Below are 7,358 nucleotides of genomic sequence, written 5' to 3' on the forward strand. Positions count from 1 at the left end.
TTGTTATTATGTGCTTTAATTATCATCTCTAAATTTTAGCAGCAACTGTATGATAACTTTAGGTTATTTTTATTGAAAATTTTGTGTAAGGGATTGGTTACGGGAAAATGCTTTTCGATGAGATCTAGACATTTTTGTTTTGTATTTAACATTTGATTGTATGGCGCCGTATACCAGATTATATTTTTATTCTTCTATTTTTAATTTTATTATAGTTATTGGTGTTTTGTGGCTTATATTTGATATCAATATTTTTGTATCTCCTATTTTTTAGGGCTGTTTCGTAAGTATTGACTGACTTGTTAAATACATTTTCATCGCTTGAGTTATTGCTGGGTCTACTTACGATCGAGTTAGGAATCTGTTTTATAATAGATGTTGGGGGATTGGACTTTACGGGTGTACTATATATAGTTTAACGTGACGTCCAGGAAGTTTGTTATTTCTATGTTAGCTTGTACGTCTATTTTTAGGCCTAATTTTTAAATTTCCTTGTGTATGATTTTCTTAAAGTAATCTCCCTTGACTTTGTTGGAGTCTTTTATTATAGCTAGTTCATCATCTCTATATAGGCCGATATTCGTAGGATAAAATATGCTTGTCGGGGTATATAGAATAAGTACACAAGATCTGGTGCCTTAGCAGAATCTAGACATCCATCGCAAAATCAAACGAATTTGTCATGTTAGTTTTTTTATCAATTGGTTATTGTCATTTACTAGAACTGATTTTCTACATTTTTTAATAATGTGGTATTTCTTCCGGGGATATATCAGTGTATGCCTCGGCAAATTCTTGGGCAATGTTGAAAAGTTCTTCGGATATCGAGGGATAGAATTCTATGACGTCGAACTGTATAAACGTACATTTATTTTTGGTTTCTATATTTTTAAACCAAGCGAGTGCTTCGGCAGTATTTGCCCATTGGTTTAATTGTAGGTCTTGTTTGATTTGTTTGTTTACACTAGAAAGTATTGCTTTGCTAATTCTACCTATTTCTGGTTTAGTTCGGTTTATCAAGCGAGTACTGGGGTTATTATTGAAGTCACATTTGTGGTCTTTGAGCAGAATGTATGCCTATCCAGGTTTCAATTTGCCAAATTTATCGATAATTTTTAATTTATCAATGATTTGTTTACTTTCAGTATTTACTAAATCTATGTAATCGCATTCGTTTGTATCCAGTTTTTTGTAATTTTTTATGTAATGTTTTCTGTGGTTAGTTTGTTATATTCTTGTTTATCTATTTTATAAAAGTTTCTAGTTTTATCTGATTTTAAAAAGATTTTATTAGAGTTGTTTATGTTTCAACCGATTTTGTGTAGTTTCCGTTGGAAATTGTTAGGTTGGTGGAATTCTAAATTTTGAATTACGTTTAAAAGGTCATTTTCAAAGTTTATAAAAAGGTCTACTGCTTCCGCATTTTGTTAAGGTTTAAAACCGTAGGATTCTTTTTTGTTTATGTGTTCCTTTTTAAGGAAGAAATTTGCTCACCATCGCATTCGGCGTATTAGTTCATCTATTATTTTAATTAATTTAATAATAAAGCTATGCTTGCTAGGTGTGGTGATGTTTTTTAGCCATGTTTCGAAATTAACCTTTTCCATATCTATTGTTTGGTGTGGTGAAATAAATTATTTTGAGAGTGTTAAACTGTTATATATATATATATATATATATATATATATATATATATATATATATATATATATATATATATATATATATAAATGTAATTCTTGGTTCGTTCAAAGTCGATAGAACCATATTTCTACATTACCAATATAATTGAAATTTTCAGAAAATTTATCTGTAAAGTCAAGGAATGTTTGCATGTTATTAAAATAAATTAAAATACATTAAGATCGCAAATTATAAAAATATATTAAATAAAATAAAAATATTTTTCGTAACTGCGAGACTGTCCGCCATTTCATTTCCGGTAGAAATGAGCCTTTCACGTGCACCACACGTTGACGACTTTCGAATTACAACATTTAACTATCTAATTAATAGGTTGTAAAAAAATCCCTATTTTAAAAATTATATATACATTTTTTTGTACTTTAACCTTACAATTGAATAAAAAAAACATATCATAAAACTTTAATTAAACTTTGAAATACGATTTAAAAAATAGCGCGGACCGGTAAGTGCACTAGCACCATTTTTTTATCTTATTTTTTTATTTTTAAAAGCTTTCCTGGCGAAGCCTACCTAAAATAAATTTGTCTAATTCTTAATTTCTTATGTGATTGGGGGGGGGGAAGAAGGTAAATATGAAGAATTACTCCACCCTCGAAAATTTCTTTAAAATTACCACTCTTATTAGGTTTTCGGGGTCACTGAAAACAAAAATAACTTTTATAATCAAGGCAAACGAGTAGTTTCCAAGATATTAAGAAATATTAGTTTTAAAAAGTGAAGGACCACTTTTCCATAATAATTTAACGTAAAATGATCACCCACTTTGTGGCACGGTTTTTTTTTTGGGGGGGGGGGTTCTTTCTACCCTTGGAAAATCCTTTAAAATTACCTGTTTAAATTGATTGGAGGGGGTGTTTTGGTGGCCAGAAAGTGGGTGCTCATTGTAAGTTAAATTTACATTGAAAATGATCACCCACTTTTCGAAAAAGTAATTTCTTCATATCATGAAAACTTTCTTTTTGCGACGGAAACGGTTTGCAGATTCGTTTTTAGTACACTGAAATCTACAATGAAATATTTCGTTATATACGAACATGAGACGGGCCTTAAAGTGAAATAATACCGGATTTTTTTGGGCAGATTTGCCGTTTAGTTGTATAATATCCTCAAACCAGGTAATCACTAAAAGGGACTCTTAAAAGTCGTCACCTGTATCGAGCAAAAGTTTAAAACCACTGATTATATGTAAGCCTACGTCACAGTAACATATATTGAGTGAGTTCCTAACAGTATTTTGTATAGTTTTTTTAGTTTAAACTCATTTTATTTTCCTAAAATTTCCCCAAACTTAACGTGTTCGATACAGTCTGCCGCCATTTGTATTTTTCAAATATACCGATAAACACTGCATGTGTTTGAACCGATTAAACATTATACATTTACATAAAAATACTACAATCTTATCCAGTTAGGTAGAACATTTACTTTTATTGCCTTTGATAACATTTATTTGTTATATATTTATTTTTTGATAACTTCTTTGTATCTGTGTTTAGTAATACAAACCCTTTTCATTTAATGTAACGTTTAGTCGGCTCGAAAAACAGTGTTTATCGGTGTATTTGAAAGCTACAAATGGTGGCGGACACTGTTGATTACGTTAAGTTTGAGAAAGTGAGTTAAAACAAAAAATTATACAAAATACTGTCACAAACCCACCGATTATGTCAGCCTATGTCATGGTAACATATATTCGGTGGGTTTTTGACACTGTCTTGTATAGTTTTTAGTTTTTAACTTACTTTCTCAAACTTAACGTATTCAACAGTCTGCAACCATTTCTGTTTTTCCAGCCGATTAAACATTTTACATTACATAAAAACACTAAACAATTATCCAGTTAGGTAGAAACATAACTTACCTTACCTTTGCTTTCATTTATTTGTTTTTGGACAACTTTTTCGAATCTGTGTGTAGTAACCCCCCCTCACTCAAATATTAATTACTAACTCACATTTTTGTATACAGAAAAAAAACATTTAACGTTTCAACATTTTTGCTACGTTCAGCTTTATCCACTGATTGTTGGTCGAACCCAAGCCATGATTAACGGTAATCCCGTGGACCCGGATCCAATTCTGCAAGAGTACCATTTTTTTTTTCATTTTCGCCTTTTTTTTTTTTTTTACTTTTTTGAGTGGATTGCTGTACTAAGAATATAAGAAACATGCATTTTCTCTTTTTATTGAATTTTCCATTACACCAAATTGAGCCACAGCAATGCATGGCAGGGTACAGCTAGTATATATATATATATATATATATATATATATATATATATATATATATATATATATATATATATATATATATATATGGTGGATTCTCTCATCGAAGACGATGAATGAGGGTTCAGTATGCAATCTTCAGCAGCTCCCAAGATCTGTGACACCACATGCGTAATTGCAATCCTGTAGACGTCCGGCACACTCCTCCGCAGATGGTGAACTTTCATATGCTCGTAGGTCAAAGATGCCTTCTCGAATGAACAGATAACCCTGCTTTGCTGCGTGCTCTGAAACCACAATGGCATACATATTCATTTTTAGGTGGATGTTTCTTGTGTTTTGCCTTCATATTTGCACGAAGGGTGTCCCTATGACAAAGGCGGTTATGTTCAAATGCTTTGGTCCCCAGGAAACACGTATTCCTCCATTTTCTGCGATCCTCTGCCGCACTCTCCCAGGAACTCAGAGAAATTCCACAACGTTTCAGGTTGTCTTTTAGTTTATCTTTGTACCTATTTACAATGCCTCCCCACGGGACAGAGTTAGACACCAGGGTCGTTTTTTAAACGAAGCAGGGGACGCCCTATTGGACGGACAGAATTTGTCAGTTGCCCATAAAAAAGTTTCTTAGGAACTCTTGAGTCATCCATTCTTACAAGATGACCCGACCATCGCATTTGTATCCTGATCAAAAATGATTCAATACCAGTGATTTCACATCTCTCCAGTAATTAACTATTCAGAACACAATCCTGCCATCCAACATTGCAGATAAAACGCAGACATCTCATATGGAAGGAGTCAAGCTGATTTATATGCTTGCGGTACAAGGTCCACGTTTCGGCACCATACGGAAGAGTAGGCAGAACAACAGATTTGTAGACTGCCACCTTTACTTTTAGAGACACATCGTGGCTGTTCCAGAGTCTGTGTCGCAACCTACCAAATGCCTCACTAGCTTTATTAATTCTACATTGGATGTCTTTTTCAAATTTAGCATCATCAGACACAATAGAGCCGAGGTATGTAAAAGAAGATACTGTTTTCAAAGCTTTACCGTCAACATATACCACTGGTTGTGAAGAGGACGTAGTGTTTGGTTTTGGCTGGTGAATAAATTCAGTCTTTTTTATGCTAATTGTAAGACCGAAGGCCTTACATGCACCAGAAAAGCTGTTGAGGATGTTCTGCGTGTCATCCAGACTATGGGTGACAATATATATATATAAATATATATATATATATATATATATATATATATATATATATATATATATATATATATATATATATATATATATATATATCCTTATTGCTTTTTTTACATGTATCGGTATGATATTAACATCATCTTTCTTATCATCATTGTAATTATTATTATTATTATTATTATTATTATTATTATTATTATTATTATTATTATTATTATTATTAAATTTTTTACTATCATTACTGATATTACGATTATTATTATTTTGCTGCTATTATTATTATTATTATTATTATTATTATTAGAGATAATTATTTATATTATCATTCTTCTTATTATTAGTAGTAGTAGTAGTATTAATATTATTATTATTAGCGGTATAATTAGTAATAACATTATCATTAAATTTACTATTACCATTATTATTACTATTATTAGAATTACATTACTTGTATTGTTATTATTATTTTTTCCGTCATCATCATCATCATCATTATCGTCATCATCATTATCATCATCATTATTATTATCAATCATCATCATCATCATTATTGTCATCATCATCATCATCATCATCATCATCATTATCGTCATCATTATCATCATTACTATTTGACAGCCTTATAATTACCAATAAGCTAAGACTTTGCGACGCTTAAAACATTCTAATCTTTAAGCCCCCACCCCCACCCTCACCCTCACCCTTTTAATATTGACATTGAACGTGTAACACTTTGCAGAAAGAATTGTTTCGGCCTGTCTAGACAATTTCCTGTTTCAGTGATAGCAACATTGAAGTACTGGCATGTTTTTTAGGCTGGACTTAATTTTTTTTAAATTAAGGCTGAAATCGTCTTTTTCTAATTAAACCAACGACGTTTTTTTTATATTATAACCCCCCCCCCCCCAAAAAAAAGATAAAACAAGGAAACAAAAGAAAGGAAACTTTTTTTTTTTTACAAAGGAGTCACTATTTATCAAGGCCCGGGGCCACTCGAGGATAAGTGTACAGTAAAAATCGTCAGTTAAAGAAATATAATAACCAAACCAGTCTTGAATTATATCGCATGCGTCTTCTTTGTAAATAGAATCAATTCGCTCAAGATGAATCGAAGAACCCCCCCCCCCCGCAAGGGCAGCAACAGAACCAGATATGCCGTCGTCATGTATTCGTGTTATATGTCCACACAAACACACACACATACACATACACACGTACGCACACACACACGCACGCACACGCACACACACACGTACACACACACACACGCATACACACGCACACACACATACACACAGGCTACAGGACACACTACTAACGATCACGGCTGAGTAAAAAAGTAAAAGATTTAATTATACGCCAAGAAAATGTTAAGAACACACACCTAGACGATCTCGGAATATAAAGAAGCTGCAAGGGGGTTCAGATGGTGAAGAAGTCACTATAAAATTCGTATTTATTATTATACTAGCGGGGGGGGGGTACACGGCGTGGCCCGGGTGTTTGTAGGTGTGTGTGTTGGCCAGGTGTTTGGAGGTGTAAAAGGGGAAAAAAAAGTTTGAGTAGAAAAGTAGGCTTGAACCCCGAACCTTTGCCGGGTTGATGGAAACGAAATGGAAAAATACCCTGGGACTTAGCCATCTCGGCTACGAGAGAAGAGGAATGAATAACGTGAGGAAAAGAACGTGAAAAACATGTGAACGTGAAAAACATGTGACGTCTTTGCTCTTGCGTCCATCGCAAAACCAGAAGTGATGAACGTCAAAATTAAGGCTAGTCAATCGAAAAGAGTGGATGATTGTCGAAAATATCTGTGAAAAAAGCGACCCATCCTTGTAGAAAACCGTTGAGGGTGAAAGAATTAATGTTTTGGACCAATTTTTCGATATTTGTCATCCAAAAGTTCGAGGTTTAAAACGATGCTAGTTTCATCACGTTCCAGCACATCTATCAAAAGTTTTAGACAAACATGCAAACATATATACATTCATACATACATACATACATTTAAACAGACAGGTGACATTTATATTATAGACTAGCCTGGCTGTCCGGCGTTGCCCGGGTGTTTGGGTGTGTGTTGAGCAAAAAAATAAGTGGTAGTAGGCAGGAAGCCTCGAACCTGTACCGCGAAAGAGGAAAAGAACGTGAAAAAAAACGTGACGTCTTTGCTCTTGCGTCCATCGCCAAACCGGAAGTGAACGTAGGTTTA

This window comes from Euprymna scolopes, chromosome 16 (assembly GCF_053919585.1).
Source record: "Euprymna scolopes isolate OS-2025 chromosome 16, ASM5391958v1, whole genome shotgun sequence".
Taxonomy (NCBI): domain Eukaryota; kingdom Metazoa; phylum Mollusca; class Cephalopoda; order Sepiida; family Sepiolidae; genus Euprymna; species Euprymna scolopes.